The sequence below is a fragment of the Vicugna pacos genome, chromosome 9 (genome assembly GCF_048564905.1).
Source record: "Vicugna pacos chromosome 9, VicPac4, whole genome shotgun sequence".
NCBI lineage: Eukaryota > Metazoa > Chordata > Mammalia > Artiodactyla > Camelidae > Vicugna > Vicugna pacos.
Genome location: NC_132995.1, coordinates 11,865,000 through 11,891,806, shown reverse-complemented (window position 1 = coordinate 11,891,806; position 26,807 = coordinate 11,865,000). Strand labels below are relative to the sequence as shown.

General features: G+C 43.5%; 1 protein-coding gene across 10 annotated transcripts in view; it reads left to right on the top strand.

The window, feature by feature from the left end:
* LEUTX (leucine twenty homeobox) overlaps nucleotides 1-26,549 on the top strand; it is a 76,119-nt gene extending 49,570 nt beyond the window's left edge. Inside the window, exons 4-8 of one of the 10 annotated variants that reach the window (XR_012075516.1) lie at nucleotides 468-537; nucleotides 4,003-4,156; nucleotides 22,188-22,273; nucleotides 23,797-23,847; nucleotides 25,970-26,549. The gene's annotated coding sequence lies outside the window, so the exon portion shown is untranslated. Of the gene's footprint in view, nucleotides 1-467; nucleotides 538-4,002; nucleotides 4,157-22,118; nucleotides 23,848-25,819 lie in introns of all 10 variants that reach the window. The other 9 variants (XR_012075515.1, XR_012075512.1, XR_012075514.1 and 6 more) reach the window with 9 other exon arrangements.
* The last annotated feature ends 258 nt before the right edge of the window (nucleotides 26,550-26,807 follow it).

The following is a 26,807-nucleotide window of genomic DNA, read 5'->3' as shown; positions in this document are numbered from 1 at the left end:
TAGTGCCCGGTGTAGAGGTTTAGGGAACATGGTATTTTGCATACAGATGGGGAGGAGACCCTGTAGAATGCACAGCAGGTGGAGGGAGAACATTTGACCCAGCTCCTATTTCAGAGGAAAGAAGAGAAAGGGAGCAATTTGACTTGAGAAAGCTGCAAGCGAGGAGGCAGGCCGTCTCAGGTACAGGCAGCTCTCACAGTTCTGTAGCTCTCTATGACAGTGCTTTTTAAAACTTTAAGGTCTCTTTATGTTCCCTAGGGATCTGTTTAAATGGCAGATTTTGATTTCATGGGTGTGGTGATTCCACAGGTCTGAAATTCTACATTTATAATAATCTCTGAGGTCGTCCAGACACCTGCTGGTCTGCAGACTGCACTTTGAGCAGCTGGGCTCTGTGGTACATTTTTATAGCCATTATCACATTATCCATGTATTTCTGTGACTCACAAATGATTCTTTCTTTTCAGACTCCAAGTTTCCTGAAGCCAGTGTTTTGTTTAGAGCTGAACCGAAAGGCCAAACAACAGTAAGAAGCAGGTACTCCATAAAATTGCAAATGATTACATTTAAACATATGATTGTTGAATTGTGTATATATGACTGCCATGCTGCGTATGTAGTCTTGTGTGTACAGAATTTTATGCATTATACTTGTTACTAAACTGAACTTGGATCTGCAAAGCCAGTCTGTTGACACTGGGTTGTGATGAAGGAAAGTGCAGTGTTTATTGCAACATGGGGTCGGTCAAGCAAGGAGAATGGGCAGATTTGCTTAAAAGACCCGAGTTCCCTGATGACTTTAAGGGAAGGGTTTGTAAGGACGGGGTGAGGGAGAGGGTTGCAGGGTGCCTGATCCGCTTGTGGACAGTGTTTGGGTTGGTTGGGGTTGAGGTAACAAGGTGATATTTCAGGAATCAACATCATCAACCTTCTTCTAACTAGTGTGAGGTCTGTGTCCTTGCGGTCAGCATGCAGTTAACTTCTTCCACCTGGTGGGGGTCTCAGTCTCTGAAAAACAACTCTCACGCATGTGGCTCCGAATATTATCCATAGTCCTGGAAGTGGAACTAAAGGTCCTTTGTTTTATGGGTAAACAATTTTGATTTTCTCTTGCTTGTCTGTTTTTCTTTGTTTCTGCATTTTGTCACTTCTCTGATTAAATTTGCTCTTTGGAGCTGGGGGAAGACCTAGGAGGCTAAAATTTTCTACAAACAAGAGGCAGTGGACATGGCGGTGTCTGTCCCATGGAAGACCCTGCAGAGTCCTGCTCAGTTTCATACATAATGTGTCTTGTTCTTGTTTTGACTTCATGAACTCAGACACACAGCCTCCCATCTTCAGTTCCAGGTATCTCCTACTATGGGGGAGGCAGTGAGTGATGGCCAGTCTTGTCCAGGTAGGATCAGCTGAAGTGGATCTGCCACCTCCTTCATTCAATCTTCTTACCTGTTATTGGACAGCTTTCTGCTAAAGTTGGTCATAATGGGTGCATGTGCTGAATTAAATCAGGAAATAGACAAAGAAAATTGCTAAATTGATCCAGGAGCCATCAGGTTGTCTGGGGAAGGAAACAGTGCTGAGGATGAGACAGAATATGGTTGAGGGCAGGATGGGGTGGGTCGGGGGAGAATGTGATGAGATGTTAATTATAAAAAGGCAGACCTTAGAAATTTGGGTTCTAATTGGCATGTAAGGAGCTTGGAAATTGCCAGTCAATCCTAACAAAAAGGAAAAAGGTGAACATACTGGAAAAACCAACAAAACTCTTCGTGGATACATACAGGAGGGTAGGATACAGGGCATACTGCTGCTCCTAAGATGGCAGAGCCCGACTGGCAAATACATGGAGTCACTGCTTGCTGGAACAGAGACCAGGGGAACCGGTGCTGGGGCAGGAAAACCTAACCTGTGACTGATGAACTGCTAGAGGCTAAGTGTGGACAATCTGGGAGTTAACACCAGTGGGGACCCAGTCATGATGAGGCTTCTGTAGTATTGTGGAATTTACTCCTGGAGTTTGACCAGCTTCTTGCATTGAATACGGAGGAAATTCTTGTGCTTCCAGTATGGGGAAGAGAAAGGAACCATTCTGAAATATGCTAGAACACTCTGTTCTTTTTTGTGGGGTGGTAATTAGGTATTTATGTATTCATGAGGTCCTGGGGAATGAACCCAGGACCTCCTGCAGGCTAAGCATGTGCTCTACCCTTGAGCCATACCCTCCCCCTAGAGCATTCTGTTCTTAACAAGACCTGCCCTTGGGGCAAACTAATTAACCAGAGCCTAACCTGCTAGGGTATTATTATCAGAGCCTCACTAACCTGGAGGAAGAAAAATATCCAGTATCAGCTGGCTCTAGCCACATGGGAGAAGGAAATGCCCGCTCCAGCCCACTGTAGCCCTCTTGTCCAACCTAAGGGATGGCAGGTGGGGGAATCTGAGAAACATTTGTGAAGTTTAAAGTCCAGAGTCACAGGCTCAGTAAAAGGCTGAGACCTAATAGTAAGAGTATAGAATATTTCTCCTCTCCCCAAACCTAACTACTACATTACTAAGGTATTTTAAAATGCATTTTAAATGGGATTTTTAAACTTTCTCTTGCTGATATTTCATTATTAGTGTAAAGAAGGGCAACAGATTTCTGTATATTAATCATGCATCCTGTGATATTGCTGAATTCATTAGTTCTAACAGTTTTAGGGTGGAGACTTCAGGGTTCTCTGTATAAAGTAATCAGTTCATCTGCTAATTAGTGACAGTTTTACCTCTTCCCTTCCAAGTTGGAAACCTTTTATTTCTTTTCTTGTCTGATTTGTTATGGCTAGGACTTCCAATAATATGTTAAATAGAGGTGGTGAGAGTGGGTATCCTTGTCTTGTTCTTCAATTTAGTGGAAAGGCTTTCTGCTTTTCACCATTGAATAGTATGTTGGCTGTGGGTTTGTCTAAGTGTGAACAGCAGTATGAAACTGGAAATCAACTACAACCTCGGACCCAACAATATCCTGAGAGCTTAGGACAGTGAATGTAGGACCTGGGCGCTGCCAGTGTAGTGACTGTGTCGCCTAACTCCAGGGTCACCACCAGCATTGAGCTCCAGGTGGCGCCATTCGTATATAACATGAAAGACGCTGCTTAGTGATGGTTCGGTCCTCTAGTCCCTCTCCTGCGGGCGGGCAGCACCCCTCTGCTCTCTGCACGGGGACCGCGGCTTCCCGGGTTCTCAAACTGGTCGGTACACACCAGTGGGCGTTGGCTGAGGCCCTGCTACGCTGAGCTGCTTTCCGTGAGGATGTTCTATCCAAGTTTCCTACTGTGTTTCTCGCATTGTCGCTCAGGGCTTAGGACCCTCCCCTTACCCTTGATATCCAATCAGGACAAGGGCTGGATCTCTCGAGGGACCAGCCGGGCAAAGGACATCTTACCCTCCCAAATTTAAATGCAGATGAAAATGGAGTTTCTCTATGGAAGTGTTAATAACAATAATTGACGTGAAAAAGTAGAAACTCTGAATAGACCAATAACCAAAGAAATTATAAAGGAAGTAAGATCTATACTCTAAGAAAGGTATAGATGATTCATAAGCCAATTCACCATACATTCAAAGAAAGTATTCCTAGGTTATAGAAAGTGGTCCAGAGAATAGAAAAAGAACAGATACTACTGAAATCATTTTAGTGGTTGGCATAATTCTCTTAACAAATCTAGAAAAGTAGAATAAAAGTCTAGGCCGATGGCACTCATAAACAGAAGGAAAATTTACAAAGAAAATATTAACAAATTAAACTCAGCAGTGTTTTAAGACGATAATTCACAATAAATGAGAGGAATGCTTTCAGAAATACAGAAATATCTCAACATTAGAAAATTTGCCATTGCATCTCAGCACACTTACAGGTTAAATATGGAATAACATTTGATCATCTTGAAAGAGGTAGAAATGTTGCAGATTAATGAGAGAGACCCGAAATTCAGTCGTCTCCTTTCTCTGCCTTTCCTCCAGCTGTTGGGACAGGAAGCTGGAGCACATAATTCATGATTCCTTAAAATTTTGAGAGGTCAGCGAGGAGAGTCTGAACCCTGAGTGTCAGAGGAGGAGAGCCTCAGAGACACTTCCTCACCTGAAAACCGCGATAGCGATGTTTACCGGTCATACAGTGAGTGCTCCATCATGTATTACCTGCATGATTTTATCAGTTCTAAGCTGTTTTGTTTTCACATTTCAGCATATCTAGAAATCAGATTTTATCCTGTAACTGAGGGCATCTTACAGTTGCTCCCTGTTGAACAGCAGTCACAATGCAATCAGCCTTGCCGGGTTATTGTTCCCCTCCCATCTTGTAACGTTTAAGCACAAATCATTTAAAAGCCATTTGCAGAAGGAACATGAATCCTGGTTGTTGGGAAGCCCTTCCATGGACACGTGTTGAAAGGAAGAGGGCTGAGCTTAGAAGCAAATCCAGAAACGAGAGTTGAGCGCTATTCTAACAGATGTCCATCAGTAACGCTCTTGATAGCACAAGGGCAGTATTTATGGGAGAGCACAAATGTCAGGACCTCTAAATCAGAAAATGAGTCAAAATGTCTGCATTTCACTATGAGATGCATTGATGGCTGGACAGATGTGTATAAAAAAGCAAGTGTGGTTAAAAAAAATTCTAGCAGGGCAACCTTGGACAAATGACTCACCTCTCTGGGCCTCAGTCTCCTCATTTCTGAAACAGGAATAGTAACAGTTAATGTCTACCTCATAGAGTTGTCATGAGGGTTAAATGAATTAAAATATACACAGCTCTTGGAGAAGTGCTGGGCTTCTACTGAGCACCATATAAATGCTTTTATTTATATTATTTTAGAAATACACAATGTTCTGTGCATTATTTTTTTCCAGATGAGACAGACTGAGATGAAGTTTTTTTTTTTAAGAACATTTTGCTTTCCACTTCAGTACTTTAAAATTTTTCTTCGTTATTTTCATGTATTACTTTATCAAAAATTTTTTTTAATCCTGGCTGTTTGTGTTTCTGTTTCTGGACACTAGAAATATCTTGCCTTCTTGGGACAGACTTTCTGTCTTCTGGATAAGTCTAGAATGACTGTTAAGTCACATCAATGTAAAGCAAGCATTCACCGCTGATGGCTAAGGACGGGAAAAGAAAATCTGCCCAAGGGACAGGGGTCTTCTGAGAGGAAAGGGATTAGCACCCAGACCCCTTCTCTTTGAGACACCAAAGTTTTAGAACATTTCTGTTAAACTGGAATGGCCAGACCATAGACAGCTGTCAGGAGAAGGTCAGGGGATTTCTAGAAGAAAACTTACCATGATGGGTAGGTGTGTGCATTGGTCGCTTAGACACAGGTAGCTTGATGAATTAGGGTAGAGTGTTGGTGGGTTAGATTTGGGTTCCCTATGCAGGGTATAACAGGCAGATTTCCATGTAACAGGGAAAGTGCTTATATTAACCACTAGGGCTGCCACAATCAAGTACCACAAACTGTAAAGCTTAGACAACAGAAGTTTATTTTCCTTGATCTTGGCTGTGAGTCCAAGATCAAGGTGCTGGCAGGGTTGGCAGGCAAAGCCTGAGGGCTGTGATGGAGTTCCATGCTTCTAGAAGCTCCTGGCTTCTAGGGCTTTGCAGGTGGTCTGTGGCATTCCTTGGCTTGGAGATGCTGTCACTTAATATCTGCTTCCGTTTTCATGTGGCATTCTCCCTGTGTGTGTGTGTCTCTGTGTCCAAATCCGCCCCCCACCTTTTATGAGGACACACTAGTCATACTAGATTAGGGCCCAACCTAATGGCCTCATCTTAACTTGATCATCTACAAAGACCCTATTTCCAAATAAAGCCACACTCACAGGCAGTGGGGCTTAGAACGGCCATGTCTTTTGGGGGATGCAGTTTAGTCATAAGCAGGGATGTGCTTCACACCAGGCAAGAAAGGTGCCTTAATTTCTCCACCTACAGGATGGTGTGAACATTGTGTATTGGGCTTGATAAGGCTTTTAATAGGAAAAAATAATCATCTCTTTTCACTAGAGCACACCCCAGAGAAGCGTATCCTCTGAATCAGAAATATTTGGCATTGAGAAGTCACTACCTAGGTATTTCTCTTCATGTTTGTCTGGACTTGGGAGATAAGAAAAAGAAATCTCAGGTTCATTTGCTTTTGTTTCTTTTCCCATTTCTAAAATTCATTTTATTGTGTCCCTCTAGTACATTTTCAGTTTCCTTTTTAAATTAATTTTTTATTGAGGTATAGTGGATTTACAGTAGTATATAAGTTTCAGGTGTACAGTAGTGATCTACAATATTTAAATATTATATTCTATTTATAGTTATAAAATATTGGCTGTATTCCCTATGCCATACAATATATCCTTATAGCGTATTTATTTTATACATAGTAGTTTGGACCTCTTAATCCTCTACCTCATCTTGCCCTTTCTCCCTTCCCTCTCCCTACTAGTAACCACTAGTTTGTTCTTTATATCTGTGTCTTTTTCTTTTATATTCGCTAGTTTGTTTTGTATTTTTTTTAGAGTTCACGTATAAGTGATATCATACAGTTTTTATCTTTCTGATTTAACTGAGCATAATACCCTCCTCCGAGTCCATCCATGTGGTTGCAAATGGCAAAATTTCACTCTTTTGATGGTTGAGTAGTATTCCATTGTGTGTATATGCACACTGTATCTTTCTTTTTCCTTTTGGCTTAAAAACCGTAAATTTATTTTCTTATATTGCTGGAAGTCAGAAGTCCAAAATCAGTCTGACTGGGCTAAAGTCGGACTATTAGCAGGTTTGGTACTTCTTAGAGGCTCTGAGGGAGCATCCGTTTCCTTTCTGTTGGCCAACTTCTAGATCCCTTGGCTCAGGGCCCCTTCAAAGCCAGCAGCAGAGCATCTTCTAATCTCTCCTTCTCTCCCTCTGCTTCCCCATCACTTTGCCTTCTCTGCCTTTGACCCTTTTGCCTCGCTCTCATCAGGACCCTTGTGAAAACACTGGGCCCACTTGGATCGTCCAGAATAACCTCCCCATCTTACATCTGTCATATAGGCCTCTTTGTCATATAAGGCAACATATTCACAGGTTCCGGGGACCAAGACGTGGACGTCTTTGGCGGGAGGCATTAGGCAGACTACTATGGTGCTCAAAATGTCTAAGGAATTTTGCCCTCTGTTCCCCAGCAAAGCCACGCCTTTCTCAGAATGTGCTGGCTGTCACCCCCTGATTGGGGGTGTGACTGGTGTTGAGGTGTCCAGGGCCTGTGCTGGATGTTGGGTGGGGTCTCCTCTTTGCTCTGTGGCTGTCACTGCCCTGTCAGGGCCGTGTCTACTCCCCAGTTGCTGGAGTAGAAGCCCTGAGGGTTGGGTTCCCCCAGGCTCCGTTGCCCTCAAGTGCGTGCCCTGCCCCCAAGGAGGTGACTGTGTGGTCACAGGGAACCTATGCACCACCTGTGCAGGTGTCTCCAGTTCTGCTCAGAAGCAGCCCAAGTTCATGTACCTTTCTCTGTCGTGTTCACCCCAGACCTAGCACTAGGCTCCTGTACGGAGCGGGCCGAAGCTCGGGGTGACACTGTGGCTGCAGGAATCGAGGGGACTGTGCTGCCACTGGGACCTAGGCTGTGTCTGTGGCAGACTTCTCCCAGGACCTGACTGCCCCAGATCAGGCTCCACACTGTGGTGTGGAGTGTGCAGAGCCGGAGAGCTCCTGCCAGGAAACCAACCACCGTGTACTCCTGCCCGGAGCCTGTCCGCCTGAGACTCAGCACGCAGCCGATGTGTGTTTCTGTGGCACCACCTGGTGTGTGTGCTGACAATGACCACCCTGGCCAGACACTGCCCCACGCTGCCCGGGCTGACGGTGGGTTCCCCACCACCACATCCCCTGCCCTCCAGGCTGTCTCCACGCAGCTAGATCTAGTCCTCTCCCAGGGCCTGTCTGCCTGAGATTCAGCTCTTAGCCACTGCGCCTATTTGTGGCACCATTTTCCCATGTCCACCAGGTTCCATCTGCCATCCCTGTGTGTGTGCTGACAAATGGTTTCCACGGTTCAGCCCTCATTACACCCCAGTACCCCAGTCTGTCTCTGCACAGCTAGACTGAATCTCTGCCCTGATCTGCTGCTAGGCGGTGGTGTGGAGTGGGCAGGTCAGGGCGTTGGCCCCGTCTGACTGGGCAGTACAGCGAGGTGCAGGTCTCTCTGCCCTGAGTGTTAGCAAGCCAGCACACACCCGTGTAGAATCTAGGCTTCTTCATCCCCTCTGTCTGTCCCAGCAGGTAAAGGGGCTCCCCAGGGTGGGGGTCTGCCCTTGTGGACCTTCTCTCCCTTACAGATCCCTCCCAGGGGCACCAGTCCTGTCCTGATGCCCCCTTTCCCCCGTCCTGCCTGGTTACGTGGAGATCTTTCTTGCAGCTTTGGTTATATAGATATTCTGCCAGTTTCCAGTTGGGTTTCTGTGAGAATTGTTCCACATGTAGATGTAGTTTTGATGTGTTTGTTGGGGGGAGGTGATTTCCTCAACATGCTACTCCACCATCTTGACCCCTCTCCCACCACACCTTCTTTATCCAGTCATCTGTTGATGGACACTTGGGTTGTTTCCGTGTCTTGGCTCCTGTACATAATGCTCACTGTGAAAATTGGGAGTATATATATCTTTTCGAGTTAATTTTTTTGTTTTCTTCAGATACATATCCGGGAGTGGAATTTCTGGATCATACGTTAGTCCTATTTTTAGTTGGTTTTTTTTTTCATGGTACTGTATGTATTTATTTATTTATTTATTTATTTATTTATTTTAAACATTTTTTATTGATTTATAATCATTTTACAATGTTGTGTCAAATTCCAGTGTTCAGCACAATTTTTCAATCATTCATGGACATATATACGCTCATTGTCACATTTTTTTCTCTGAATTATCATAACATTTTGTGTATATTTCCCTGTGCTATACAGTGTAATCTTGTTTATCTATTCTACAATTTTGAAATCCCAGTCTATACCTTCCCACCCTCTACCCCCCTGGTAACCACAAGTCTGTATTCTCTGTCTATGAGTCTATTTCTGTCCTGTATTTATGCTTTGTTTTTGTTTGCTTGCTTGTTTTTGTTTTTGTTTTTTAGATTCCACATATGAGCGATCTCATATGGTATTTTTCTTTCTCTTTCTGGCTTACTTCACTTAGAATGACATTCTCCAGGAGCATCCATGTTTGCTGCAAATGGCATTATGTTGTCGGTTTTTATGGCTGAGTAGTATTCCATCGTATAAATATACCAGTCACCTGTTGATGGACATTTAGGCTGTTTCCATGTTTTGGCTATTGTAAATAGTGCTGCTATGAACATTGGGGTGCAGGTGTCATCCTGAAGTAGGGTTCCTTCTGGATACAAGCCCAGGAGTGGGATTCCTGGGTCATACAATAAGTCTATTCCTAGTCTTTTGAGGAATCTCCATACTGTTTTCCACAGTGGCTGCACCAAACTGCATTCCCACCAGCAGTGTAGGAGGGTTCCCCTTTCTCCACAGCCTCTCCAGCATTTGTCATTTGTGGACTCTTGAATGACGGCCATTCTGACTGGTGTGAGGTGATACCTCTTTGTAGTTTTGATTTGCATTTCTCTGATAATTAATGATATTGAGCATTTTTTCATGTGCCTTTTGATCATTTGTATGTCTTCCTTGGAGAATTGCTTGTTTAGGTCTTCTGCCCATTTTTGGATTGGGTTGTTTATTTTTTTCTTATTGAGTCGTATGAGCTGCTTATATATTCTGGAGATCAAGCCTTTGTCGGTTTCATTTGCAAAAATTTTCTCCCATTCGTAGGTTGTCTTGTTTTACTTCTGGTTTCCTTTGCTGTGCAGAAGCTTGTAAGTTTCATTAGGTCCACTGAAATTTTTATTTTTCTTAAGCCTTGAGAAAAATATTTTACATGTCACTAGTCTTTCCTAATAATACACATTGGTCATCTACTGCAAAAGCCACCTTCGAGTAACAGTTGATTTGGCTACTCTCTAGTTTTTTGGGTTTTTTTAAACATTTTTTTTATTGAGTTATAGTCATTTTACAATTTCGTGTCAAATTCCACTGTAGAGCACAATTTTTCAGTTATACATGAACATACATATATTCATTGTCACTTTTTATTTTTGCTGTGAGCTACCACAAGATCTTGCATATATTTCCCTGTGCTATACCATATAATCTTATTTATCTATTCTACATATGCCTGTCAGTATCTACAAATTTTGAACTCCCAGTCTATCCCTTCCCACTCCCCTTATTTTTAGTTTTTTTGAGGAGCCTCCATACTGTTTTCCACAGTGGCTGCATCAGTACCCATCAACAGTGTACAGGATCCTCTTCACCACACCCTCCCCCAAATTTATTATTTGTGGTCTTTTTTATGGTAGCCATACTGACCAGTGTGCAGTGACATCACATTGTTTCATTTTTTAAACAGCTTCATTGAGATAGAATTCACAGGCCATAAAATTCACCCATTTAAGGTGTGCAATTCAATAGTTTTTAGTGCATTCATAAATCTGTGAAACAATCATGGGAGTCAGTTTTAGTACATGTTCACCACCTCAGAAAGAAACCCCATCCCCTTAGCTATCCCAGCCCTAATCAACCACTAATTCACTTTCTCAGTATGGACATTTGGCTATTATGTACATTTTGTATAAATGGAATCACATGGTATGTGGTCTTTTGTATCTGGCTTTTTTCTTAACTTAGCATAATGTTTTCAAGGTTCATTCATGTTGCAGCCTGTGTCAGCCCTTCCTTCCATTAACAATATTCCATTGTCTGGCTTTACCACATTTGGTTCATCCATGCATCAGTTAGTGGACATTTGGGTTGTTTCCAGCTTTTGCTACTGTGAATAATGGTGCTATAAACATCTGGGATTTGTGTAGACACAGTTTTCTTTTCTCTTGGGTATATTCCTAGCAGTGGAACCATTGGGTCATAAGAGAACTCTATATTTCATCATTTGAGAAACCTTCAGACTATTTTCCAAAGTGGCTGCACCATTTTACATCCCCACCAGCAGTAATATGAAGGTTCTGACTTTTCCACATCCTCGCTAACACTTATCTGACTTTTAAATTATAGTTACCCTAGTGGGTGTGAGGTGGTAGTTCATCGTGGTTTTGACCTGCATTTCCCTGATGACTAGTGATGTTGAGCGTCTTTTCGTGCGCTTTTTGGTCTCCGTATATCTTCCTTGAAAAGATGTCTGTTCAGATCCTTTGCCCATGTTTAACTGTGTTTGTCTTTGTTAATTATTGAGTTTCTTAAATTCTGTATATATTTGAGACACAAGCCCCTTTTTAGATCTGTAATTTGCGAGTATTTCCCTCTGTTGTGTGGGTTGTCTTTTTACTTTCTTGATAGTGTCTGTTGAAGCACAAGTTTTTAATTTTGATGATGTCCAACTTATTTTTCCTTTGTTGCTTGTGTTTTGCTGTCATATCTAAGAGTTTCATTATTTTTGCTCTTACATGTAGGTCTTTGATCCATTTTGAGTTAAGTTTTGAATATGGTTTGAGATAAGGGCCCAACTTTATTCTTTTGCGTGTGACTGCACAGGGGTCCTGGCTCCACTTGTTGATGAGATGATTCTTTCCCGGTTGAGTGATCTCGGCAACCTCTCAGAGAATCAGTCAGCCATAGACACAGCCCTGTCCCCGAGTGTGTGCGCACACTACACTGTGAACCCACAGTATCTCCAAAGTCTGCCTGTACAAGATCATGTCATCTGCAAACAGTTTACCTCTTCCTTTTAATCTTGATGCCTTCCCCCCCTTATCTAATTGCTCCAACGAGAACTTCCAGTACCATGTTGAATAGAAGCAGTGGAAGCAGACACCCTTGTCTTGGTCTTGATCTTAGGGGGAAAGCATTGTCTTTCCCCATGAAGTATGATGTTAGCTGTAAGTGTTTCATAGATGCCTTTATCAGGTTGAGGAAGTCCCCTTCTATTCCTAACTTGCTGAGAGTTTTTATCATGAGTGAGGTTTTGCCAAATATTTTCTTTTAATCTACTGAGATAAGCATGTGGTTTTTTGTTTTCTATTCTATTGATGTCGTGTATTACATTAATTGATTTGTGGATACGAAACCAACCTTGCCTTCCTGGAATAAATCTTACTTGTTCTTTTTGTGTGTGTGTGAGCCCAAATGCAAATTTTATTCAGAATAATTAGGGTTTGCCTATAAGCTGATGGATGTAACACACAGTAGCCAGTAGCAGAGAGTTCATGATCGACTTCCTACAAATGCTGGAATGGAAAGCAGTGTGAGTCTTGGTTGGTTCCAATTTTATGTCAGAAAATTTCTAATCAGCTATAGGCCAGACACTAAGATGCAATTCCTGGCTCTGCTGGGAAAACTTCTAACCCTCAGTCCTGGGTCTCTGGATTGCACCTTTGCTCGAGGCCTAAATACTGCCCCTAAAGCAGCGAAGTATTGGACATCGTCAGCTTCTCCTCATGCAGAGAAGTAAGTGGGAGCCCACGTGGAACCTTCCCCTCCAACCAGAGCTAGAAGGCAAAGGACAGTTTCACTTTTTTTTTTTCTTCAATTTAAGTATAGTCAGTTACAGTGTGTCAGTCTCTGGGTACAGCATCATGTTTCAGTCATACATATATTCATTTTCATATTCTTTTTCATTAAAGCTTATTACAAGATATTGAATATAGTTCCCTGTCCTGTACAGAAGAAATTTGTTTTTTTTAATCTATTTTTATATATAGCAGTTAAAATTTGCAAATCTAGAGCTCCCAAATTCATCCCTTCCCACGCCCTTCCCCCTTCAACGGTAACCATAAGATTGTTTACTATGTCTGTATGTCTGTGAGTCTGTTTCTGTTTTGTAGATGAGTTCACTAGTGTTCACTTGTTCTTAATGTATAGTACTTTTTATATGTTGCTGGATTTGGTTTGCTAATATGTGAAGCTTTTTGCATCTGCATCAGTATTCATAAGAGCTCCTGGCCTGTAGTTTTCTTTTATTGTGATGTCTTTGTCTAACTGGGGTAACAGGGTAATATTGGCCTCATAGAATGAGTTGGGAAGCATTCCCTCCTATTTATTGGAAACTTTGTGAAGAAATGATATTTAATTCTTCTTTAAATGTTTGGTAGAATTTAGTGATAAAGCCATCTGAGTCTAGGCTTTTCTTTCTGGTTAGGTTTTAGATTATAAATTAAACATTTTTACTTGCTTTGGGTCTGTTCAGATGTCCTATCTCTTCTTGACTTGGTTTCAGTAGTTAGTGTCTTTCTAGGAATTTGTTTTTCATATAAATTATCTAATAATATTGACATACAGTTCATAATATTCCTTTTTATTTCTGTATGGTTGGTAGTAATGTCCCCTCTTTCAGTTCTGATTCTAATCATTTCAGTCTACTTGCTTTTTTTTTCTTTTTGGTATATCTAGCTAATATTATTGCAATATCTTGATCTTTAAATGAGCCAACTGTTGGTTTTTCTGATTTTTCACGATTATTTTTCTGTTTTCTATTTCACCTGTTTCTGTCCTAATCTTTATTATTTTCTTCCTTCTGTCTGCTGCAAGTGTAGTTTGCTCTCCTTTTTCAGTGTCTTGAGGTAGAAGTTTAAGTTATTTATTTGCAATCATTCTTTTTTAATATAGGTAGTTACAAGTTTAAATTTTCCTCAAAGTACTGCTTTTGCAGCATCCTATAACTTTTGGTATATAATGTCTTCATTTTCATTTATGTCAAAGTATTTTCTAATTTTCCTTTAATTTCCATTTTTGGTTATTGAAGAGACTATTGTTTAATTTCTACTTGTGAGTTTCCCAAATTTCTTTCTGTTACTGGTATCTAATTTCATTCCACTGTCATCAGAGAATTATCCCTGTCCCTTTAAATGTGTCAAGGTTTGTTCTGTGGCCTAGCATACAGTTTATCCTGGAGAGTGTTCCATGTGCATCTGAGAAGAATGTATATGCTGCTTTTCTATAGTTGCCTGTTAGGTCTAGTTGGTTTGTAGTCTTGCTCCAATCTTCTATTTCCTTGTTGATCTTTTGCCTAGTTGCTCTGGTTATTATAGAAAGTGGAGTATTGACGTCTCTAAATATTGTTGAATTGTGTTTTTCTCCCTTCCTTTCTGAGTATTTGGTTCATGTATTTTGGAACTCTATTGTTACGTACATATGCATTTATAATTGTTGTATCTTCCTGATTGACTTTTGATTATCATTATAAAATGTCCCTCTTTCCTTTTAGTAAAATGTTAAATTTAAAGTCAGTTTCACCTGATTTTAGTGAGCTACTCAGCTTTTTGTTGGTTGCCTACATGATACATCTTTTTCATTCTATCATTTTTGATCTGTTTGTATCTTTGAACCTAAAGTTTGTTTCCTGTAAACTGCATATCATTGGATCTTGATTTTTTTTCCACAATCTCTGCCTTTTGATTGGATTGTCTAATCTGTTCCCTTTTAATGTTATTGTTGATACAGTTAGATTTACATGTGCCATTTCACTTTTTATTTTCTATGTGTCTCATGACTTTTTTTGCTCCTGTATCTTCCTTTACTGGTTTCTTTTACGTTAAGTGAATACTTTCTACTGTAGCATTTAAATTTCTTTGCTGATTTTTTTCTCATTAATTTTTGAGTCATTTCCTTAGTGGTTGCCTAAGTGGCTTACCACATACATCTTAACTAGTCAGGGCGAGCTTCAGATTTATACTAACTTAATTCCAGTGGAATGTAGAAACATTGCTCTTACAGAGTCCTATTACTTTTCCCCCCTTTATGTGGCATTATTGGTATACATATTACACCCATAAATGTTACCAAGAATTCATTGTTTTTTATTATTACTTTATATAATGTTATGTCTTTGAAAGAAACTGAGAGAAGAAAGGAGAGCAAGCATATACTTACAGATATTGTTATATTAACCTTCTCACTTACCATTTCTGGTTCTCTTCATTTGTTCTTGTTCATCTGGAGTCCTCACCTTAGCCCAGTACAACTTTGCTCCAGTGTATTTCCTCTGTGCGGTTATTGGCAATTATATTACCAGTTTGTTATAGACACAACAGTGCTAATGTGTGTGTATGTGTGTTTGTATATATGTGTGTGTGCACCATAAGTTCTTAGAATAATGTTTCTTCTTTCTCTTCTCTCCTTTTGACATTCCGTTAACTGTACACTGTTTTGCTTAATGGTGTCCCATATTTCTCTGGGGCTCTGTTCATTTTTTCCTTCATTCCTTTTTCTCTTTGTTCTTTAGATTACGTAATATCTACCATCAAATTTGTTAATTATTTCTTCTGTCAGTTATATCTGTTGTTGAGTGCCTCTAGTAAATTTTTCATTTCAGTTATTCTACTTCTCAGCTCCGCATTTCCATTTGTTCCTATTTTATAATGTCTAACTCTTTGTTGATATTTTTAATTTGATCAGTTTTTACCATCATACCTTCCTTTTACTTGTTAAGTCATGATTCCTTTTATTCATTAGAACATATTTATATAATGGCTATTTTGAAGGCTTTGTCTGTTAACATCCAACATCTGGTCATTCTTAAAGGCAGCTTCTGCTACCTGCTTTTTTTCTTTTGGGGGGAGGGGTCACACTTTCCTGTCTTACAGAACCCAAACCATTCCTCCTTTCCAACCAGCACTGTCCAGCAGAAAATTCTGCAATGATAGACATTCTGTATCTGCACTGTCCAGTGCAATAGGTACTGGCCAGATATGGCTACTGAGCACTTAAAATGTGGCTAGTGTAACTGAGGAACTCAATTTTAAATTTCATTTTTTATTAAATGTAAATATCCATATGTGACTAATGGCTACCTTCTTGGATAATGCAATTTCAGACCATGCTCAGAGTACCCAGTTCTCTAGAATCCCCTCCCCAAGTGTTCCTGTACCTGCTTCCAGCACCTGTGTAGGGGGTCTTCCCAGTCCGTCTTGCACCCTACACCCAGGGCAGGTCATGTTGGTGTGCACACCTCTAGACCCAGAGGGTAGGCGAGAGGTGGTCTGGGGAGATGGGTCAAGCTCCACTGTGCAGATTAGGGTGTCCACACATATGCATGGGTGACCCCTCATGCAGGCAGGCATGGGAAGAGAAGGGTGTGAACTAGAGACAGGGAGCCTCCACTTGTACTGTTGGTCCAGGACCCACAAATTTTAGGGATGGTTTTGACTGTCGGTGTCCCCTTTCTTACCTACGTGGTGGCTACATGTGTGTTTAGTATATAATTTTTTTCAACTGTATATGCATATACATGTCTAAATGTGCGTGTGTGTATACATACAGATATACCATATGTCACAATTTAAAAAAATGATTAAAATAATTTTTTACCACTATTAGGACAGAGTTCAAGCTCTTCTCATGACACATAAAGCTTTGTACACTCTGTGTGCTGCCTACGTGTCTGGCCTCATCTCCTGCTGTCCTGCCCCTCACTCTCTGCTCCAGCCATACTGACCATCTTGTTCTAGCTAACAGGCCAAGTTACAGAGGAGCTTGTTGGGGGGGAGCTGGATCAGCTCTGCATTTAAAGCCGTTTATATTAGCAAAGCAAAGAAATACCTGGGATGGGGGTGGAGTATGAGGGGATGGGTTTGGAGGGCCAGCCAGTGACAGGAACGACGTGGCAGCTGCCGCCTCCCCGAGGTTAGGAGGAAAGGTGTCTGCTTATATAAGAAAGCTGGAGACAGTTCTGAAGGCTGCCGAAAAAGGAACAGTTGTGGTTGAAGGAACCATCAATCAGGTTCCCTGAACAGGTGGAGGCTGGGGCTACTCTCAGCAGAAAGCTGGGCTCAGAGCTCCAGTTACCAGCACAGAGTCCAACAGTCATAACTGATGCCAGAGGGGAGGGAGAGGAGGAGAGAGAAGCCTGAGTCAGCGGAAAGGGCAATTCCAGAGCACCTGAGGTGACTGCAGAACCACCAGAAAGGGAGTTGGGGACCAGTGACGATAACATCTAATGCAGTGGTTCTCAAAGTAGGGTTCCCTGGACCAGCAGCACCAGTCTGAGCCGGGCACTAGTTAAAACGCAAAATTTCAGGCTCCCTTGAGTGAGAATCAGGAATTCGGAGGGAAGGGGAGGGCCCAGCAGTCAGTGGTTTAACAAGCCCTCCAAGGTGATTCTACTGCCCAACAGAGTCTGACTGTAGTGAGCGTTGTCTGTGCCGGGCGCTGTTTTGAATGATTTGCCTCTGGCCGAGTCACTGGTCCACCTAACACTGCTGCAACACAGAAGTGCACCATTTTACAGAGGGGAAACGTGAAGCAGGATGGTTTCTGTAACTCCCTGAAAATTAGAGCCAGATGGAGGTGGAGAGATGATTCTAACCTCAAGCATACGCTCTGTCTTCACCGCTGTGCTCGCCCGCGGTGAGGCTGTGACTGGGCACACAGCGCCCGGCGGGCTTCTTCAGACACTCTTGCTGGAGCCCATTCTGGGTCTGTGGTTCACTAAGGTTGAACCTAAGCGCCTGCATTTTTCTCAAGGTCCCAGGTGATGCTGATGGCCGTGGTCCAGAGTCCACACTGGGAACGTCTGTACTGTTCTACTGACTTTTCCACATGAGGACTGAGTCCAGCAAATGGGCTTTTGGAAAAACTCCATGTGCATAGCCCCCTGCTGGGACTCTTGACTACAAATGACAGAAAACCCAAATTCAAACTGGCTTAAAGCAAAAAAGATATATTTATAGACTCATCTAACTGAAACAGGTAAGATTTGCCTTCAGGTACAGGTGGACCCAGGGCCAAGGAGTTAGGATTCTCTCTCCCCACCTCTCGGCTCTGCCTTCCTTCCTGTGTTGTCTTCACTCTCAGGCAGGTGCTCCTCTCACAACGGCCTAATACGGTCAGATGGGAGCTGGAGCTGGGGTCACTCTGAAGGTGTCTCCATTCCTAGGTCTGGCGGTGGATGCTGGCTACCGGCCAGAAGGCTTGCACGTGAACTGTTCACGTGGCCTGGGCTTCCTCACAGTTCCAGAGGCGGACATTCAGAGGGAGAAGGAACCAAGCTGTATCTTTTATGACCTAGCCTCAGGTGCCACATAGTGTCAATTCCACCATACCCTTGGCCACCTTGGTCATAAATGCCTGCCCAGGGTCAAGAGGATTTGGCCACTGGCTCCACCTGTTGGTGTGGGAGTGGCAGGGTGTAAGGAGAGTCTGTGGAACAGGGGACAGTGTTAGTCATTTTTGGAAAATATGTCACGGGGAGGTCATGACTGGGAGAGGGCGTGAGGGGGCTCTTAATATGCTCTATTTCTTGATCATTTGCATATACATATTTTTATTTAATGGAGGTACTGGGGATTGAACCCAGGACCTCGTGCATGCTAAGCATGCGCTCTACCACTGAGCTGTACCCTCGCCCCAGTTGCATAATTTTTTAAGTATACCACCATGTCATTTGTGGGGTCTCTGCACATGCAGTTCCAGACTTTCCCTTACCCTTCATATCTTAGCTCTTCCGTCCTCTCCTCCGGAACGCCAGGAGTGACATCCCGCACCTCCTCCTTGACCTTAGTCCTCTCGGCACCACAGGGCCTAGTGATTCCTTGATAATAGTACATCTCACCTTACCTTAAATTGTTCTGTTTAGGTGTTTTACCCCTCCCCCAACCCTAGGCCAGACGACTTCAAACCTTTTTGACTACATACCCCACAGAAGTTTATGGGCACGTCTCCAGGATATGTATATGCATGTGGATGTGCTGTGTAACTTGAGTTGCTCTGTATTAATATATACAATATAAAACATGCACTAAAAGCGAAATGCTTTGAGATAAAACTTTATAAATACTTTAATATTTTCCTACATCTAAAAACATTGGGTCTTGAAAAACCCTAGAGAACCAGAACCCTCTTGGTCACTAGGCCTGTGACCCTGAGTTCTATGGGGTCACGTGCCAATCTGTCTTGCTCACTTCAATATCCTAGCCACTGGGTAGGAACTGGATGTGGAAATGAATTCACCTGCACTAAAGATCTGTGCACTTTACGGTATGTGTTATACTCCAGTAAAAAAGTTTACTTAACAACAAAAAGGTAAAATCTTGACAGCCAGCCAGTAGGGCCCTCACATTACTGCAGACCCTGCTGACGTCCAACGGCAGTGGTGTGAGTGTCACCTGAACTTTTGTTTTCTTCCAGTTCCTTGCTGATAACTTCCTTTCCTTGTCCCACCCTCCGTACTATAAAAGTCTTCCACGTTGTGGAACTTCTAGGAGTATCTCTCCGTTTGCCAGATAGGATACAGCTCAATTCATGGATTTTTAAATAAAGCCAGTTAGATCTTCAAATTTATTCAGTTAAATTTTTTTTAACACCCCTAAAATGTTAGCGCTAACTCACCGTGCGGGTCACTAGTGAAGATGTGTTTGGCTGCAGGTAAGAGGAGCCAGATCCAAAGGGCTTGATCAGAAGGAAATTATTTTATTATTTCAAATTGTTTTCATTATTTCACATAGCAGGAAATCCAGAGGTAGGGTGTTTCAGGGTTGTGACATTCAAACATCTAAGAAAATCTAATTATATTTTACTTCAATAAGAAGTTTAGTTTAAAAAATACGTATATTTACTGAGTGCTAACTAATCACCAGGCACAGTTCTAGGAACTGGAGATACAGCAAAGAAAGTGAAGTCCCTTAAATGTTGACAAGGCGCTCAGGTCCTTTTTTCTGCCCTGACGTCCTCAGCATCAGGTGAGTCACCAGGTGGTGGCATCTGCCCCCAGCACCACCTCCTTACACAGCATGTCCAGAGGCAGAACAAGGAGTTTGTCCTTCCTGCTCCCCTGCTGTTGTTAGCTTTACTGAGGTATAACTTACATGCAATAAGATACATGTTGAAGGTGAACAATGCAACGAATCCCAAAAAGTTCCCTCTCCCCTTGCTAATTTTGAGATAGTTTTATCACACATTTTCGAATGCTTTAACGTTTCTATGTGCTTGGTTTTAAGCTTTATAAAAACAGCATTATCCTCTATGTGATGTTGTGAATTTTGCTCTATTCACATTATTTTTCTCGTGCATCCGTAGTTCCTTTCCTTTCACTGCTGCATAATATTCCATCATGTGGATTATAGTTTATCCATTTGCCTTTCAACGGCCGTCAGGTCTGTTTCCAATTTTGTGCCGTCAGTGCTATCACAAACCTTGGTAGCCTCACCTGGTGCATGTGCCTAAGTCTCTTCTCCAGTATGTGAGAATGGAGATGCTGAGGAGTGAGGGACTCAAATCTTCAACTTGGTTGAATTTTTCCAGATAATATGCAGCTATTTTCCAGAGGGTTGTACTAGTTCGCACTCCCACCAGCTGTGTATGAGACGTCCTGCCAATTCCCATCTTCACCTCGGGTTATCTGTCAATTTGAGGTGTAAAACAGAATCTCAGTGTGGCTTTTTTTTTTTTTTTTAACTTTAGATGTTTAAGGGCTGGCTTTTAGTGAGATGGATGGGACCAAAAGAGGAGAAAGGGAATTCAGGGCTTGCTGGTAGTGATGAATCTTTATGATGGGTGGGACAGTGGGAAGGATGGGGATGAAAAAGGAGGGACATGGTATCAGGGTACGGAGAGAGTGTGGGAACCAAGGTGACGATCTTGCCAAAATCAGAGATACGGCAGTGGGGCATCTGGGCAAGCAGACTGGCATGAGAGGAAGGCGGTCTCAGTGGGGTCCTCATTTGTCCTTCCCTGATAATTGATGAGGTTGAGCATCTTTTCATATCAAGTGAATTACAAAACTATTGGAGCAACAGAATAATCTCAAAGGAAAAGGCCATTAGGCTATTAATTACTATATCTTAAGAGCAATGTTTCTAATGAACTTAAAAAAATTAGGGAAATCTCAGACTGGTAAAAGTCTTTATCAAAATCTGTGTTGTACAAAAAAGAGCTGAAAGAAATTATAAAACAAAAAAATAAGTCCTCATTCAGAAATGGGACACCAGCAGAGGATAAATCCCAGGAGCTCCAGGGTCACTCAGGGACAGCTGCAGGACAGTCCTACAGAGGCTGATGAACCCACAACATACCTACTACACCCAGTAAGGTGAAGGCAGTTCAGGATACTGTGCTGGTGTCAGGGCCCATCAAAAACAAGACCTCCAGAGCTGGCTTCATGGTCTGGTTCAAGAGTCGAAAATGTGCATGGACCCACATCTCACTTGTCTTAATTCGGTTAACAGATATTTACTGACCCTGTGTCAGGTTCTGCAGATATATAGTGGTGACCAGAACAGACTTTGTCCCCATCCTCATGGATTTATCTGTCTAAAGAGGGAGACAGACATTTAGATGCTGTCATCACAGATGGTCGGGGTTGGGGTTGGGGTTGGGGAAACCCAAAGAGCTGCAGAAGCCTGGAAGAGACACCCGAACCATCCTGGGGGATCAAGGAGAGCTTCCCAGAGGAGGAGGCATCTTAACTGAGACCTGAAAGATGTATGAAATTAGTTGTGAGGAGGGTGTAGGGGAGAGGTGCTTCAAAAAGGAAGAGGATGTACAAATGCTTAGAGGTGACAGGGGGTCTGGAGTGTTCTAGACCAGCACAATCCAACAGAAACAGGAGAACCACAATGTAATTTAAAAATTTCTAGTAAGTGTATAGCTAGTAGCCATTCAAAACAAACAAACAAAAACAGGTAAAATTTAATTTTAATATATTTTATTTAACCCAATATATCCAAAATATTACCATATTAACATATGATCAATATAAAAACTATTAATGAGATACTTTACATTCTCTTTTTTTGTACTAAGTCTTTGAAATCTGGTGGGTATTTCACACTTCAGGTACAGCTCAGGTCACACCAGCCACATTTCAAATCCTCAACAGCCACATATGGCCGGTGGCTGCTGCACTGAACAGCACAGCAAGACCCTGGTCACTCAAAGCATCGGCATCACTTGGGAGCTTATTAGAAATACGGAATCTCAGGCCCCTCCCCAGACCCACTGACTCAGAATCTGCATTTTTAACAAGCTCCCAAGGGATTTATATACACATCAGTTTGAGAAAGCGGGCCCAGTTCTGCCTAAAACACTTCTGTGGCTTTGTACTGCCCTCAGGATAAAAGCCCAGATACTGACCTTGGCAATCATTCATTCATTCATTACTGAGCGCCTACTGTGTGCCAGGCTCTGTGCTGGATGATGCTGGGGACACTGCAGGGACAAAGACAGACCTGACTCCTGCCCTCATGGTGCTCCTAGGCAATTAACAGGTAAGTACCCAAATCCCTGTTTCATCTCGACTATGGTCAACGCGATGTGCTTGATGTGCAGTTACAGTGTGCGAGGAGCGTTACGGAGGCCTGACCTGGAGGGAGTGGAGGGGGCATCCAGAAAATAACCCAAATAAGGAGGCGGCCACTATTATGGCAAAAAGCCACACGCAGATTAAATGTCCCATTGCAGGGGACAGGCCTGCCAAGCAACACCAGCCTGTCCACGGCCACCAAAAGGGATCACTTTCAGGCTTCAGAGCAACGTGGAGAAGTGCCTGGGGAAGGGGGCAGGGTTACAGGAAGTGGGCCAGGGACAGAGCCAGTGAGAGCATTGCCCCTGCCCAGATCTGTGGCGTTTGGAAAATGAGGAGGAGCGGGAACAGAGCATCAGGGAGGTGGGCAGTTGACCAGCAGAGGGAGGACATGGGGCCAGGAACTGAAGGTTACCTCTTCTCTGAAGACGAGGTCTTTCAATAAGAGACACCTAGACTTGCTTTACAATAATTGAGTGGGGTCGGGGGGACAGGGCGTGCAGGACACAGAGGGGACAAGAATGGCCACATGCTGGGAGCTGCTGAAGCTGGGTGAGGGGGACATGGGTGTTCATGAGACTTTTCTCTCCACTGTTGTATGTTTTGGAATTTCCCCTAAAAAAAAGTGTTTTCCTTCAAATTCAAATAACTAGGGATGTTGGAAAAAGATTTTTGGCAGCTGGAGAAGAAAGTAATTTAAGCCCTTCTTCTGAAAGGAACCTGCACTATCGGGAACGGGAGCATCTCCTTTAAGAATGGTGTCCAGTAGGAAGGGTGCTGAGGCACAGACCATGGACCCAGCCCTATTCCTGGGCTCCAGTCCCAGGGCTGCCACTTACTAGCTATGGAACTTGAAGCAACTGATTTCAGCTCTAAACGCCTCCCTGAAAAGCTGGGATCCTGACAGTGGCTGCCTCCTGAGGGCTGTGTGAGGTGATCGCTGAATTAACGCAGGCGAAGGGCTTGGACTGGTGCCTGGGATGAAGATGTGCCACGTAAACGCTGGCAGAGATGACTGAAGCACGTGCCAGCCAGATTTAACACTGCACAGGGGCTCACAGTGAATGCATCGACGGTTCCCGTACACAGAATTCACTGTTCCAACAGTCGCCAATAAGAGAGTAGATGACAAAAATTCTCCCAACACCAATGCCCTTCAGGATCCTTCCTTTGCCCTTACAGAACCCCTTTTATGTAAGTCAGCTGCGCCAATGCTTGGGAGACACCGTCTAAATTACGTAAGTGGTGTTTTTAATGGTAGCTATGAAAATTAATGGTAGAAAATTCCCTAAGTGGATATGATTTCAGAAGGAAGCTTAGAAGCTTGAAAGTCCCTTCTAGGGTGACCGTCCCAGTGCACAGAGAAATAGACCTCTGTCCTCTTCCTGCTGCTGTAGAATTTTTTAAGGTAATACAAATAATTCCTGAAAGGTTTCTTCCTCTTAAACACAATGTGATTTTTTTTCTTAACATTTTCTCCCCCGGCAGCTGCTGGTGTTATGTTAGTATTCAATGCCAACATGCCCGCTGCAAAAAATTGTAAGTAAATCTCCCCTCCCCTACATCCAGCACTCATGACCACTGGTTATGTTTTATTCATCATCCTTACAGATGATGATCTGGGAGTGTCTTAAAATTATATGAGTGGGAAGAAAGTGGGGCAGGACGGGCTGGGCGAGGGTCCACACAGAGGCCCAGGTGAGAGCTGGCCACATTCAAAGAAACAGTTCAGTGGGTCTGGAGCTCAGGGAGACCGGCTAGGTAGTGGTCAGGAACTAGATCACACCAAGCCTCCAGCATCAGTCCAGGAGTTAGGACTTCGCCCTGCAGACACTGGAGAAACACGGAAAGGCTGACATGATCAGATTTGTGCTTCATGAAACCCCTCCACTGTCAGGTGGAGGTGGGTTAAAGGGTGAGATGGGAGGCCAGGCAGAGAGAAGGCAGGAGAGGACAGGGTTGGACCAAGGCAGGGCCATGAAAGGTGAGCAGGGGGCAGATGGGAGAGATGACCAGGAGTCATGGTGGTCTGGCTGTGGAAGATGATGGGTGGGGATGGGGAGGGAGGCAGCAGAGGCGAAGCCCAGGATTCTCTCTGGGAGCCTGGGGTGTGGGGGGGTCCCCTCTGAGACAGGGACCAAGAGGAGGAACAGGTTTGTAGTCTGGGGCACGGGGACATCCCACCACGCCAGGCTGCCCAAGAGGTCAAATCTCCAAGCCAGATTGCTGGATTAAGAAAAGCAAACAGAGGTAATCCAGCGTGTCATAAAGTACTAGTCAAGAGGGTGGATGCATCATAAGATGCATGGAACATTCCAGAAAATCAGATTTAGGTCCAGCTGCATAACACAAAGGATCCCACACATAAGTCTCCCTGTAAAAACTTATCCATTTAGGGGTTTGATGAGATGGTTGTTGAATGTGGGGCAACGGCCAGTCCTGGCTACTCCCCCAGCACATGTGTCTTACTGGTCGGACTGGCTGATACGTACTGTCCTTTGCCAATAGGTAGGATGGGGAGGGGCTTCTTAAGGCCTCAAGACTCTCAGATCTGGGGCCCAGGGAGGAGTCTGAGCTAAGGGCAGGGTGGGCACCATTAGTACAGAGACAGGAAGCAGACCACAAAAGAAGAGTAAAATGGCCCAAGGGGTGGAGCAGAGAAGAGCCATCCACATTTAAGGGATCAGTGAAATCAGGACCTTCTTGCAAAGCAGCAAGACACAGGAGGAAAATTAGGGGACAGTGTTGTCACAGAAACCAAGGGAAGCGTGTCTTTACAGAAGGTGGGAATGGCCAACACTGTCAATTTTTGCCAAGATGGCCTGTAAGATGCACACCAAAAACTGCCCACTCGGCCAGAGAAGGAAGTTACAAAGAACACATGGGGGTGTGGGGAGGCAAGAAGCACCCTCTAGAGATAGATTAGAGTCAGATACCAGTATGGACTCCGGTTTATTTTTATACACAGATATTTGTGTCTGTACGCAGACGCACAAATACAGGTATGTGTGTATACGTGGGTTGTACGCGTACACATCTTTCCCAGCTCTGTCAGCTGAGAGGGACTAGAAAGTGTCCCTCAGCAGCAGTGACCACACCCAGTGCCCAGACCTTGGTATCTAATACCTTCTTCCATCAAAGGAGAAGCGGCTGGTTCTAGGGCTGGGGCAGGGAAAACCCAACATGAGCCTGGAGCATCTTACAGCAGAAAGTCAGGAAGTGCCTGAGAAGAAGAAAAGAGTAAGGATCACAGAGCTAACCTGAAAGAGCCCCTTTGGCCAAAATGGGAAAAATATGAGTGAAAAAGTTAATTATGGTAGTATTGGGTTATGGCCAAAGGAAAAAATAAATTTCCGTGAGTCCGTACTGGTATAAATTATTGACTGTACAAATAAGACAAATGGGGTAGAAGGGATCAATCTTCCTACAGAAGAATTCCCAGTGAGAAACGCAGGGGAAATGAGGAAAGCAGAAAAGCATCATTAGAACACTGCCGTGATGATTTGTGCAGGTCCAGCGACCAGCGCCAAGAGTCCGTGGGGAGAACTCTGAGGAGAAACAGAACATTTGCACAGCCTCAAAACATCTTCCCACGTTTATTAATAACTGTGGTGGTTCTGATATATGAAGAAGACAAATTCTTTGATGTTTTTTCCTCCAGGAAGAGGAGCTTAAGTCTCCCCTTGAGTACGGGCTGGACTGTGTGACTTGCTTCTAACAAGCAGAGTGAGGGAAGGGAAAAACTGTGATGTTACAGTTGGGAAACCTGGTGGGCGGCCCGTGGCACAGGGCGGCAGGTCACCATCACCTGAGCGTACTCCTCCCCGCACCTGCCAGCCCGGTCTAACCATGAGGAAAGTTAGTCCCAGACAGAGGGGCATTCTACGCAATACCTGACCAGTGCTCCTCAAGACTGTCAAGGTCATGAGAAACAAAAGACTGAGAAACTGTCATAGAGTGGAGGAGACCAAGGAGACATGATGAACGGACGCGACACGGTATCCTGGACTGGATCCTGGAACAGAAGAAGAACATCAGTGGAGAAACGGGCGGATGTAAGAAAGCTGGGAGTTCCCTCAGTAGGATACGCATCAGTGTTAATTTCTCAGTTTTGACAAATGTTACTTTAAGTAAGACACGAACATGAGAAGAGGCTGAATATAAAGCATATGGGAAGTCTCTACTATCTGTGTGCCTTTTCTGTAAATCTAAAGTTATTAAATAAAAGTTTTTGTGAAGTACCTCCTGACTTGGCTACAAGTAGTCACCATCAGAGTCCCTAAGTCCCTACATCCGCCTCTTTAGCTCTCACCCCATGTGGCCTCTACTCCAGGAAGTCCTCCCTGATACCTCAAACTAGATCAGGAGGCCCCCGTGCCTCCCACTTCCTGCCCTGACCACTCACTCCCCCAACCGCACTGGACACGTGCTCGGTGAGGGTGGCCCTCAGGGTCATTAACCGTGTCAGATCCCCAGCCCTAAACCTTCTGAGCTCAGAG